This window comes from Haliotis rufescens, unplaced genomic scaffold, assembly GCF_023055435.1.
Source record: "Haliotis rufescens isolate VD_foot unplaced genomic scaffold, xgHalRufe1.0.p SCAF_28, whole genome shotgun sequence".
NCBI classification, from domain to species: domain Eukaryota; kingdom Metazoa; phylum Mollusca; class Gastropoda; order Lepetellida; family Haliotidae; genus Haliotis; species Haliotis rufescens.
Window position 1 is genome coordinate 3,237,866 of NW_025963979.1, and position 15,621 is coordinate 3,253,486.

A 15,621-nucleotide genomic window follows, 5' to 3' on the forward strand; every position below is an offset into this window, starting at 1 on the left:
AAGTTAGCGAACTGTGAACTACATTTTTATGGAACTTCTTTCACAACTGTTAATTGTGCTTGCAAAAGCCCTTCATTCGATATATAAAACGAATAGGTGAAACTTTAGCTTCAAATACTTAAGTGCTATCTACAAGAGGTTGTACTTATGATAGACCAGTTGAGCGTGTTATCACATATCCTATGTTCAACAGTAGTCAGGCGGTAGGTGATGAAAACTCGGATGAGGCGGATCTAATGCGAGGAAGAATGACTTCCCCACATGAGGGACCCAGATCTGCTGGCGTCGAACAGAAGGCACTGATTTAGAAACAAGCATGTAGTTTGATAACACGTTCTCGCATAAAAAACCCTACTTTGAAATTTACGGATGACAGAATGTATTTGTATATTTTTACAAAACGATATATTCGAGTAGTTTTCCGCAAGGACCGTTTCCCAATCAGTAAGACTACCCATCAAGAACAGTCTACGTTCACACATATCATCAATTAGATAGTCCGACTGGTTGATAGGCACAGGTCAAAGATGTCGTTCTCTCTCAGTTGAGTCTTAAGGGGCGGGCCATAAGATATTTAGGGGGGAGGTGGGGGTAGTAGAGTCTTGGGGTTTTCTTCCTCATTTTAAAGGCCGGGATTTTTTTCTTCAAACAGTGAGCTGAGACTCATTACAAATTCAACATATGGAAAGAATATCATTTCTTTCTCACTGTTCACTAAAACAGTACAGATGTATGTGATTTTAAAACAGAACAATGAAAATAACAGTATGATAAAGCATTTTGCCTATAACCCCCGACCCCAAGGAGTAACGCATGAATATGCCACAATGAGTTTTGGCTGTAACCGAAAGACAGTCACCATGCTGATGGCCCAGTCCTTCTGTCAGTTAGTGGGCAGTGTACAGAAGACAGTGTCGGTACTATATGAGAGCTTACAGACCACTCGAAAACAGAGAACTGGTAGAACAGAAACTGAGTAAAGAGTCATGTTCACAGGAGAGAACAGATTCAAGGGTTCAATATGTCGAACCATTTGGAGGAGGTGTCATTATGGTGAATGCGGCATTTTGGGGATTTTGGATGGAGACATCAATGGGCAGCGTCACATTCCTGTTCAACAAGATAACACAAAGCCCCATACAACGTTTTGCCTTTGCCAGCACGATCAAGAACACTTGTAGGATCATTTTGACTGATAAATTAGAGCACGGCCAAGTGGTCCATTTAACGGGGATCAGTTAGCACAGGCCCTCCGAGAAGAATGGAGTCGAATTCCATTTCTTTCAGACGTCTCAAACCTACTGCCTGTCGTTCAGTTGAGGTGTGCATTGTTACTCGTGGTGGGCATATACGGTATACGGAAACAAACAATAGTAGTTGGTAACAATATTCTGCTCGTCAGTTTGTGTTATTGCAATGAACGATTTTTATTTATATATATTTATATTTTATGTTTATGTTGTATTTTTTCAAGTCAATAACTTTGTCCAAGGATACAAAACATGATATAGTATCTTGAAATAATTATTAATAAATAAGGGTTGCAGACGTACTGACTATCATCCTCATGTCTCGATGTCAAAGATTATGGCTTTGCACACGAAATACTCTATATTGATGAGGAAGGCCATTTTGCAGTCGTGAACTTCTTGTATTGAGGGTGGGATTTTTGTCAAGCTTTTGGAGGCTGAGTTTCTTTTATTTACACAAAAGCAAGAGCCTGTCCCGATCCCCCACCCCTAGAAATTGTCTATCCCAAGATTTATTTGTGAGCATGAACTGTCTCTGACAAGCAAAGGAGGAATGATTGGACGTGTCTGCTTCGAAATAGCTGTATCGACTTTGGCATTATCGACTATGGCTTTATGAAGGTTTCGGTACTGGTGTTAACACCATTGCTAAGCATGTGATATTGTATGTTGCTTGATAAAACTACCTTTATCTGAACCAACAGTCCGCTCAAGTCAAATAAAAAGGTTGCCAACCTGCCTTCGCTTAATATCATTCAACATTCAAAATAGACGTTTTCTAATTTCGTCCTCCCTTCTCTACCAAACGCGTTGAGACTCCTCTAGTTCCTACTCTTAACCAATCGTGGACAAAGCAGCACCATTTGTAACTTCTCTGCAAGGTAAAGGACATAAGCACCATTCGCAGGCGGCTGCTTATCCCTGCCTTAAAGAATCATTGAGAGCGATTATCGAGAAATACATCGGGTCTTAGTTACATCTTCGCTCTGTCAATGTCAGAGTCTTGAATCCCTCGTGAAAGATGATACCAGAAGGATCAAATCTACCACTTCATGGAAAAAAAACCGTCTATCTCGTGCTGTTAAATGTATCAGCAAATTCTGTGTTGTGTTCAGGTTGCTCAGTTTATGAGTTGAATAGTTTGGTAGGTAATGAAGTGCAACCCCTATTGGGCAAGCACGCTAGCTGCCAAAAATGTGATTTTTTTTCTGTACATAACAGAAAGGTTGTCTATATGACTATTCAATAAAAAAAACCCAGACAATTGCTAACGCTGTGACACGGGCTGTTACAGTGGTCTGGCGATAGCATACAGATTACATTAGTGTGAACAGTATTACATTTTAGATTTGCTGAAATATTATGATTTAAATTACATTAAACAATAATGTCATACAGAAAGGAATGCTGGATATGTATGAACATTTTCAGTGTATACTCTCCCAGCTTCGAATTGAAGGGCTAATGTATAACTCATGCATCCTACAAAGCAGGCCTTCATACTATATTCAAATATGTTTGACATAAGTACAAAATAACTATTGTAAATTTAAGTGTTTTGTTTATGATTAAACAAAACATAGCACGTTGTAATATTCCATGTTTTGTGGTTGATTAGTTTTTGTATACTTGGTCCTCCGGATAATGTTGATGTAAGTAAATGTCTTCTTGCTGTGTTTAAAACATATTTATTTCACATAATATGTTAATCTCGATCAGTAAACAAAATGTTTTAGCAAAGACTTATGTTAATACTGATTCAGATGTCCTACAATGTCATCAGTTATAACATACAGTCACGGGAAGGTGATGAGGTAATTATTTTGTATATGTTGTCGACTAAAAGTAAGAAATATCAGATACATGAGTTTTAAAACAATAGTTTGCACTTACATAACATTTTGGAATCTGGAAGAGGCTGACATAAATTCATGAACTGATTTCAATATTTCTTAATAAATCTTGGCTGTAACATTCACATTTCCTCAAAGAATAAAGTTTAGTTCAAAACATTTGGTATAGAATACATGTTTCTTCTGATACCATTGTAGTTTGTACAAGTAAAACATCAAAGTATAGTAGTAGGCAAGGAATTCCAGAGTTTGATTCAATCGAAAATTAAGGATTGTGAACAGTTTGCTGTTCAGCTATTTAGAGTCAATATTTCTCAGGTTGTAGTCATTAGTTTCTGATAGTTCGGGACGGACGAGATCACAACGATAACTTGGTGAAAGGTTACTGGTTATTCTGTCGAAAAGAAGTTGATTTGGCTTAATGTCTTCTTTCTTTAAGAGGCATAAAAGGTTGTTTCTGTATATCTTTTGCAATGGCTTGTACCACGAACCGCGCCACATATACTCCAAAATGCACATGTGTTTAGTTTTTCAATCATCAGTGACTGCTCCTACGAACAGTTATGCCAGCAGTAGTCAAACCTTGGCAGTATAAATGACATGTACATAATAAGTAATGTTTTCCTATTTAAACATAATGTAAAAATACTGAGACATTTCATCAAAGGACTTTTTAAACTATTTCACAGATGTGCTCTCCCCAAAGCAATCGTGTTGGAGAATAGTTCCTTTATGTTTGTGAGAATGAACTTTCTTGGTTATTGTGCCATTCATTTAAAGCTCTGGTTTAGGATTACGAGTTACTTAATGGGCGAACCGGATAGATTCAGTCTTGTTTGCACTAAATATTACTTGGCAGTTGTCCGACCAAATATAAATGCTACTACAATCAGTGTTTAAGTAGTTAGCAGCAGTGTCCGGATCTTCCACTATAACATATATTGACGAATCATCTGCAAATATCTGATATTACTGTCAATTCCTTCAACAATAACATTCACGTATCATCTGCAAAAATCTGATTTTTACTGTCAATGCCTGCAACAATTACACAATTGTTTTTTTTATTACATTGACGTATTATCTACAAAAACAAACTTATATATACCTTCAACAATTGCATATATTTATGTACCATCTGCAAACATTTTGATGTACTGTCATTATCTTCAAAGATTACATTGTCGTATCTTCTGAAAAACATATGATATTACTGTCAGTACCATGAAGAATAACATTGACGTATCATCTGCAAAACATATGATATTACTGTCAGTACCTTGAACAATTGCATTGACGTAATATCTGCAAAACATATGTTATTATTGCCAGGATCAGCAACAATTACATATATTGACGTACCATTTGCAGAACATATGATATTACTGTCAGTACCTTTAACAATTACATTGCCGTATCTTCTGAAAAAAAATAAATATTACTGTCAGTATCATAAACAATAACATTGACGTATCATTTGCAAAATATATTATATTACTGTCAGTACCTTGAACAATTACATTGACGTGATATCTGGAAAACATATGATATTACTGTCAATACCATGAACAATTAATTCACATATCATCTGCAAAACATGTGATATTACTGTCAGTACCTTGAACAATTACATTGACGTAATATCTGCAGAACATATGATATTACTGTCAGTACCATGAACAATTACATCGACGTAATATCTCCAAACATATGATATTACTGTCAGTACCATGAACAATAACATTGACGTATCTTCTGAAAAACAAATGAAATTACTGTCAGTACCATGAACAATTTCATTGACGTATCTTCTGCAGGACATATGATATTACTGTCAGTACCTTGAACAATTGCATTGACGTAATATCTGCAAAACATATGATATTACTGCCAGGATCTGCAACAATTAATTCACGTCTCATCTGCAAAACATATGATATTACTGTCAGTACCTTGAACAATTACATTGACGTAATATCTACTGCCAGGATCTGCAACAATTACATTTATTGACGTATCATTTGCAGAACATATGATATATCTGTCAGTACCATGAACAATTACATTCACGTATCATTTGCAAAACATATTATATTACTGTCAGTACCTTGAACAATTACATTGACGTAATATCTGCAGAACATATGATATTACTGTCAGTACCATAAACAATTACATCGACGTAATATCTGCAAAACATATGATATTACTGTCAGTACCATGATGAATTACATTGACGTATCTTCTGAAAAAAAGTGATATTACTGTCAGTACCATGAACAATTACATTGACGTATCTTCTGCAGGACATATGATATTACTGTCAGTACCTTGAACAATTGCATTGACGTAATATCTGCAAAACATATGATATTACTGCCAGGATCTGCAACAATTAATTCACGTATCATCTGCAAAACATATGATATTACTGTCAGTACCTTGAACAATTACATTGACGTAATATCTACAAAACATATGATATTACTGTCAGTACCATGATTAATTAAATTGACGTATCATCTGCAGAACATATGATATCACTGTCAGTACCATGAACATTACATTGGCGTATCTTCTGCAGAACATATGGTATTACTCTCAGTACCATGAATAATTACATTGACATATCTTTTCAAAAACATATGATATTACTTTCAGTACCATGAACAATTTTATTGAAGTATCTTCTGAAAAACATACGGTATTACTGTCAGTACCATGAACAATTATTTGACGTATCATGTGCAAAACATATTATATTACTGTCAGTACCTTGAACAATTACATTGACGTATTATCTGCAGAACATATGATATTACTGTCAGTACCTTCAACAATTACATCGACGTAATAACTGCAAAACATATGATATTACTGTCAGTACCATGATGAATTACATTGACGTATCTTCTGCAGGACATATGATATTACTGTCAGTACCTTGAAAAATTGCATTGACGTAATATCTGCAGAACATATGATATTACTGCCAGGATCTGCAACAATTAATTCACGTCTCATCTGCAAAACATATGATATTACTGTCAGTACCTTGAACAATTACATTGACGTAATATCTACAAAACATATGATATCACTGTCAGTACCATGAACATTACATTGGATTATCTTCTGCTGAACAAATGGTATTACTCTCAGTACCATGAATAATTACATTGACGTATCTTTTGGAGAACATATGATATTACTTTCAGTACCATGAACAATTATATTGAAGTATCTTCTGAAAAACATACGGTATTACTGTCAGTACCATGAACAATTAGTTTACGTATCATCTGCAGAACATATGATATTACTGTCAGTACCATGAACAATTACATTGACGTAATATCTGCAGAACATATGATATTACTGTCAGTACCATGAACAATAACATTGACGTAATATCTGCAAAACATATGATATTACTGTCAGTACCATGAACAATTACATTGACGTATCATCTGCAGAACATATGATATTACTGTCAGTATCATGAACAATTACATTGATTATCTTCTGCAGAACATATTATATTACTGTCAGTACCATGAACAATTACACTGACGTATCATCTGCGGAACATATGATATTACTGTTAGTACCATGAACAATTACATTGATGTATCTTCTGCAGAACATATGGTATTACTGTCAGTACCATCAACAATTAAATTGAAGTATCTTCTGAAAAACATATGATATTATTGTCAGTACCATGAACATTTACATTGACGTATCATCTGTAAAACATATGGTATTACTGTCAGCGCCTTGAACAATTACATTGACGTATCATTTGTAAAACATATGATATTACTGTCAGTAGCATCAACAATTACATTGACGTATCATCTGCAGATCATATGATATTACTGTCAGTACCATGAACAATTACATTGACGTATCTTCTGCAGGACAGATGATATTACTGTCAGTACCTTGAACAATTGCATTGACGTAATATCTGCAAAACATATGATCTTACTGCCAGGATCTACAACAGTTACATATATTGACGTATCATTTGCAGAACATATGATATTACTGTGAGTACCATTAACAATTACATTGACGTATCTTTTGAAAAACATATGATATTACTCTCAGTACCATGAACAATTAATTCACGTATCATCTGCAAAACATATGATATTACTGTCAGTGCCATGAACCATCACATTGACGTATTATCTGCAAAACATGTGATATTACTTTCAGTAACGTGAACAATTACACTGACGTATCTTCTTCTGAACATATGATATTACTGTCAGTACCATGAACAATTACATTGACGTATCTTTTGCAGAACATATGGTATTACTGTCAGTACCATGAACAATTAATTGACGTATCATCTGCAGAACATATGATGTTACTGTCAGTACCATGAACAATTACATTGATTATCTTCTGCAGAACATATTATATTACTGTCAGTACCATGAACAATTACACTGACGTATCATCTGCGGAACATATGATATTACTGTCAGTAGCATCAACAATTACATTGACATATCATCTGCAGATCATATGATATTACTGTCAGTACCATGAACAATTACATTGATTATCTTCTGCAGAACATATGATATAACTGTCAGTACCATCAACAATTACACTGACGTATCATCTACAGAACATATGATATTACTGTCAGTATCATGATGAATTACATTAACGTATCATCTCCAAAACATATGATATTACTGTCAGTACCATGTAACATTTACATTGACGTATCATCTGCAAAACATATGATATTACTGTCAGTATCATCAACAATTACATTGGCTATCATCTGCAGAACATATGGTATTACTGTCAGTATCAGGAACAATTACATTGACGTATCATCTGCGAAACATCTGATATTACTGTCAGTACCTTGAACAATTGATTCACGTATCATCTGCAAACCATGTCATATTACTGTCACTTCCATCAACAATTACATTGACGTATCATCTGCAGAACATATGGTATTACTGTCAGCGCCATCACAATTACATTGACGTATCTTCTGCAGAATATATGATATTACTGTCAGTACCATGAACTATTACATTGACGTATCTTCTGCAGAACATATGATATTACTGTCAGTACCATGAACAATTACATTGAAGTATCTTCTGAAAAACATACGATATTAATGTCAGTAACATGATGAATTACATTGACGTATCATCTGCAGAACATATGATATTACTGTCAGTGGCATCAACAATTACATTGGCTATCATCTGCAGAGCATATGGTATTACTGTCAGTACTAGGAACAATTACATTGACGTATCATCTGCAAAACATCTGATATTACTGTCAGTACCTTGAACAATTAATTCACGTATCATCTGCAAACCATGTGATATTACTGTCAGTACCATCAACAATTACATTGACGTATCTTCTGCAGCACATATGATATTACTGTCAGTACCAAGAACAATTACACTGACTATCTTCTGCAGAACATATGATATTACTGTCAGTACCATGAACAATTACATTGATTATCTTCTGCAGAACATATGATATTACTTTCAGTACCATGAACAATTAAATTGATTATCTTCTGCAGAACATATGACATTACTATCAGTACCATGAACAATTACACTGACGTATCTTCTGCGGAACATATGATATTACTCTTAGTACCATGAACAATTACATTAATGTATCTTCTGCAGAACATATAGTATTACTGTCAGTACCATTGACAATAACATTGACGTATCTTCTGAAAAACATATGCTATTACTGTCAGTACCATGATGAATTACATTGACGTATCATCTGTAGAACATATGATATTACTGTCAGTACCATGATGAATTACATTGACGTATCATCTGCAGAACATATGATATTACTGTCAGTGCAATGATGAATTACATTGACGTATCATCTGTAGAACATATGATATTACTGTCAGTACCATGATGAATTACATTGACGTACCATCTGTAGAACATATGATATTACTGTCAGTACCATGAACAATTACATCGACGTATCATCTGTAAAACATATGATATCACTGTCAGTACCATGAACAGTTACATTGACGTATCTTCTGCAGAACATATGGTATTACTGTCAGTACAATGAACAATTAATTGACGTATCATCTGCAGAACATATGATATAACTGTCAGTACCATGAACAATTACATTTGAGTATCTTCTGAAAAACATACGATATTAATGGCAGTAACATGATGAATTACATTGACGTATCATCTGCAGAACCTATGATATTACTGTCAGTACCATGATGAATAACATTGACGTACCATCTGTAGAACATATGATATTACTGTCAGTACCATGATTAATCACATTGACGTATCATCTGTAGAACATATGATATTACTGTCAGTACCACGATGAATTAGATTGACGTACCATCTACAGAACATATCATATTACTGTCAGTACCATGATGAATTACATTGACGTATCATCTGCAAAACATATGATATTACTGTCAGTACCATGTAACAATTACATTGACGTATCATCTGCAAAACATATGATATTACTGTCAGTAGCATCAACAATTACATTGGCTATCATCTGCAGAGCATATGGTATTACTGTCAGTACTAGGAACAATTACATTGACGTATCATCTGCAAAACATCTGATATTACTGTCAGTACCTTGAACAATTAATTCACGTATCATCTGCAAACCATGTGATATTACTGTCAGTACCATCAACAATTACATTGACGTATCTTCTGCAGCACATATGATATTACTGTCAGTACCATGAACAATTACACTGACTATCTTCTGCAGAACATATGATATTACTGTCAGTACAATGAGCAATTACATTGACGTATCTTCTACAGAACATATGGTATTACTGTCAGTACCATCAACAATTTATTGACGTATCATCTGCAGAACATATGATATTACTTTCAGTACCATGAACAATTACATTGATTATCTTCTGCAGAACATATGACATTACTATCAGTACCATGAACAATTTCACTGACGTATCTTGTGCGGAACATATGATATTACTGTCAGTACCATGAACAATTACATTAATGTATCTTCTGCAGAACATATAGTATTACTGTCAGTACCATTGACAATAACATTGACGTATCTCCTGAAAAACATATGATATTACTGTCAGTACCATCAACAATTACATTGATTATCTTCTGCAGAACATATGATATTACTTTTAGTACCATGAACAATTACATTGATTATCATCTGCAGAACATATGACATTACTATCAGTACCATGAACAATTACTTTGACGTATCATCTGCAAAACATATGATATTACTGTCAGTAGCATCAACAATTACATTGGCTATCATCTGCAGAGCATATGGTATTACTGTCAGTACTAGGAACAATTACAATGACGTATCATCTGCAAAACATCTGATATTACTGTTAGTACCTTGAACAATTAATTCACGTATCATCTGCAAACCATGTGATATTACTGTCAGTACCATCAACAATTACATTGACGTATCTTCTGCAACACATATGATATTACTGTCAGTACCATGAACAATTACACTGACTATCTTCTTCAGAACATATGATATTACTGTCAGTACAATGAACAATTACATTGACGAATCTTCTACAGAACATATGGTATTACTGTCAGTACCATCAACAATTTATTGACGTATCATCTGCAGAACATATGATATTACTTTCAGTACCATGAACAATTACATTGATTATCTTCTGCAGAACATATGACATTACTATCAGTACCATGAACAATTACACTGACGTATCTTCTGCGGAACATATGATATTACTCTTAGTACCATGAACAATTACATTAATGTATCTTCTGCAGAACATATAGTATTACTGTCAGTACCATTGACAATAACATTGACGTATCTTCTGAAAAACATATGCTATTACTGTCAGTACCATGATGAATTACATTGACGTATCATCTGCAGAACATATGATATTACTGTCAGTGCCATGATGAATTACATTGACGTATCATCTGTAGAACATATGATATTACTGTCAGTACCATGATGAATTACATTGACGTACTATCTGTAGAACATATGATATTACTGTCAGTACCATGAACAATTACATTAAATTATCTTCTGAAAAACATATGATATTACTGTCAGTACCATGAACAATTACATCGACGTATCATCTGTAAAACATATGATATCACTGTCAGTACCATGAACAGTTACATTGACGATCTTCTGCAGAACATATGGTATTACTGTCAGTACAATGAACAATTAATTGACGTATCATCTGCAGAACATATGATATAACTGTCAGTACCATGAACAATTACATTGCTTATCTTCTGAAGAACATATGCAATTACTTTCAGTACCATGAACAATAACACTGACGTATCTTCTGCGGAACATATGATATTACTGTCAGTACCATGAACAATTACATTAACGTATCTTCTGAAAAATATATGATAATACTGTCAGTACCATGATGAATTCCATTGACGTATCATCTGTAAAACATAAGATATCACTGTCAGTACCATGATTAGTTACATTGACGTATCTCTGCAGAACATATGGCATTACTGTCAGCGCCATGAACAATTATATTGACGTATAATTTGCGAAACATGATATTACTGTCAGTAGCATCAACAATCACATTGACGTATCATCTGCAGATCATATGATAATACTGTCAGTACCATGAACAATTACATTAACGTATCATCTGCAAAACATCTGATATTACTGTCAGTACCTTGAACAATTACATTGACGTAATATCTACAAAGGTATGATATTACTGTCAGTACCCTGAACAATTTATTCACGTATCATCTGCAAACCATGTGATATTACTGTCAGTACCATGAACAATTACATTGACGTATCTTCTGCAGAACATATGATATTACTCTCAGTACCTTGAACAATTACACTGACGTAATATCTGGAAAACATATGATATTACTGCCAGGATCTGCAACAGTTACATATACTAACGTATCTTTTGCGGAACATATGATATTACTGTCAGTACCATTAACAATTACATTGACGTATCATCTGTAGAACATTTGATATCACTGTCAGTACCATGAACAGTTACATTGACGTATCTTCTGCAGAACATATGATATTACTGTCAGTACCTTGAACAATTGCATTGACGTAATATCTGCAAAACATATGATATTACTGCCAGGATCTGCAACAATTACATATACTAACGTATCTTTTGCGGAACATATGATATTACTTTCAGTACCATTACAATAACATTGACGTTTCTTCAGAAAAACATATGATATTACTGTCAGTACCATGAACAATTAATTGACGTATCATCTGCAAAACATATGATATTACTATCAGTACCTTAAACAATTACATTGACGTATCTTCTGCAGAACATATGATATTACTGTCAGTACCGAGAACAATTACATTGACGTTTTATCTGCAAAACATATGATATTACTGTCAGTACCATGAACAATTACATTGACGTATCATCTGCAAAACATATGATATTACTGTCAGTACCTTGAACAATTACATTGACGTATTTCTGCAAAACATATGATATTACTTTCAGTACCATGAACAATTACATTGACGCATCATCTGCAGAACATATGATATTACTGTCAGTACAATGAACAATTACATTGATTATCTTCTGTAGATCATATGATATTACTGTCAGTACCATGAATAATTACACTGATGTATCATTTGCAAAACATTTGATATTACTGTCAGTACCATGAACAATTACATTGACGTATCTTCTGCAGAACATATGATATTACTGTCAGTACCATGATGAATTACATTGACGTATCATCTGCAAAACATATGATATTACTGTCAGTATCATGAACAATTACATTAACGCATCATCTGCAAAACATATGATATTATTGTCAGTGCCATTAACAATTACATTGACGTATCATCTGCAAAACATCTGATATTACTGTCAGTAGCCTCAACAATTACATTGACGTATCATCTGCAGATCATATGATATTACTGTCAGTACTATGAACAATTACATTGACGTATCTTCTGCAAAACATATGATATTACTTTCAGTACCATGAACAATTACATTGACGTATCATCTGCAGAACATATGATATTACTGTCAGTACAATGAACAATTACATTGATTATCTTCTGTAGATCATATGATATTACTGTCAGCACCTTGAACAATTACACTGACGTATCATTTGCAAAACATATGATATTACTGTCAGTACCATGAACAATTGCATTGACGTATCTTCTGCAGAACATATGATATTACTGTCAGTACCATGATGAATTACATTGACGTATCATCTGCAAAAGATATGATATTACTGTCAGTACCTTGAACAATTACATTGACGTATCATCTGCAAAACATATGATATTACTGTCAGAACCATGAACAATTACATTGACGTATCATCTGCAGATCATATGATATGACTGTCAGTACCATGAACAATTACATTGACGTATCTTCTGCAGAACATATTGTATTACTGTCAGTACCATGAACAATTACATTGACGTATCATCTGCAAAACATATGATATTACTGTCAGTACCTTGAACAATTAATTCACGTATCATCTGCAAACCATATGATATTACTGTCAGTACCATGAACAATTACATTGACGTATGTTGTGCAGAACATATGATATTACTGTCAGTACCTTGAACAATTGCATTGACGTAATATCTGCAAAACATATGATATTACTGCCTGGATCTGCAACAATTGCATATATTGAAGTATCATTTGCAGAACATATGATATTACTGTGAGTACCATTAACAATTACATTGACGTATCTTCTGAAAAACATATGATATTACTGTCAGTACCATAAACAATTACATTGACGTATCATTTGCAAAACATATGATATTACTGTCAGTACCATGAACAATTACATTGACGTATCATCTGCAAAACATGTGATATTACTGTCAGTACCATGAACAATTACATTGACGTAATATCAGCAAAACATATGATATTACTGCCAGGATCTGTAACAATTACATATATTGACGTATCATCTAATTGGCTTACAACTACATCTCAAAAGCTCTTGACATGTCTTAGAAGCTGATGATAGTGTCGTCCACAAAGGCTCATGGCCATGTGCTCCTGGTGTTACACATTCCTACAGTTGTGGGAAGGTCTGTTTCGGCATCTTGACTTCGTCCCCATCAGTGGCCAGCATGAAATACAGCTCCTTTTGGCATGTTGGGCCAAAGCAGCTGATGAAGGAGGAATGGAATCAATTGCTCTACCTTCCTTAGTTAAAAAATTCTTTGCGTGCTTCATCAACTCTTGTACAGTGATTTTAGATGTATATTTTATATATCATATAAATAATCAGCAGCTGGTAATCGATTGTCCAAAATTTGCACACCATTCTCATTGACCCCGGTTTCATATGGCATACATGGAACAGTAGATTTTAAAGCTGAAGGTCATCTGTGTTCAATATCTTGTATGGAAACCATTGAAGTGAAACTGACTGGCACCGTCGTCCAATGGAAGCAATCAGATCCCGAATTGTGACCAAGGGAATGTTCACCCACTCGGCATGCAGTGCTTGTGCCAACTGCAGTGCTTGTGCTCGCAGTCTTTGATCTCGTGCATCCCATAAATGTCCGATTTAAATCTGGAGACCTGAAGGGCCATGGCAGGACCTTGATGTTGCAATTACTGAAAAAGGCTGTTGTCAGTCTTGCCGTGTGAGGTCGGGCGTTAGAAAAAGACGTTCACTTTTTGCATAATGAGAAGGTCGTGTGGCCGAAGAATCTCATCCGTGTAACATTGTGCCGTAATATTCCCTTGAACGTGCACCAAGTCTGTTCTAGAAGTGTAGGAGATACCACTGCCAAATCTCTCCACTTCCTGTATGCAGTTTCGGGCATAACGTTCCCCGAGATGCCTGTAAACATGGCGTCTGCCATCCGCACGGCGAAGCATTAAACATGATTCATCACTAAAACAAACTTGTCTCCATCGCAGTTGTGGCCATACTCTGTGGCCATACTCTGTGGCCATACTCTGTGGCCATACTCTGTGGCCTTGACACCCGACGATGCAGGTCCGTGAAAATAAGACCTCGAACTGGTCGTCCAGCGCGAATACCTTCCGCGCGTAAACGGTTTCACTGTCTGGGCTGATATCCTACGCAATCCTCGTATTGCCGTTATTGTTTAGATGAAGCCGGTGGTTCTTTCACCTTAGTGACGTACCCGTATGAATCTGTCCTGTACTCTAGTTGTGATAGGTGGTCGACCGGATCTGGGTAGGTCACGTGTTGTCCCGTGTATATGATAACGGTTCCACAGTCTTGTAAAGTTGCTTGATGCTATGTCGAATGATTCGCCTGTATGCAGTCGGCCAATGGCGTTGTTGCGCTGGGCAAACTTTCGCTGTTCACATGCTGTAA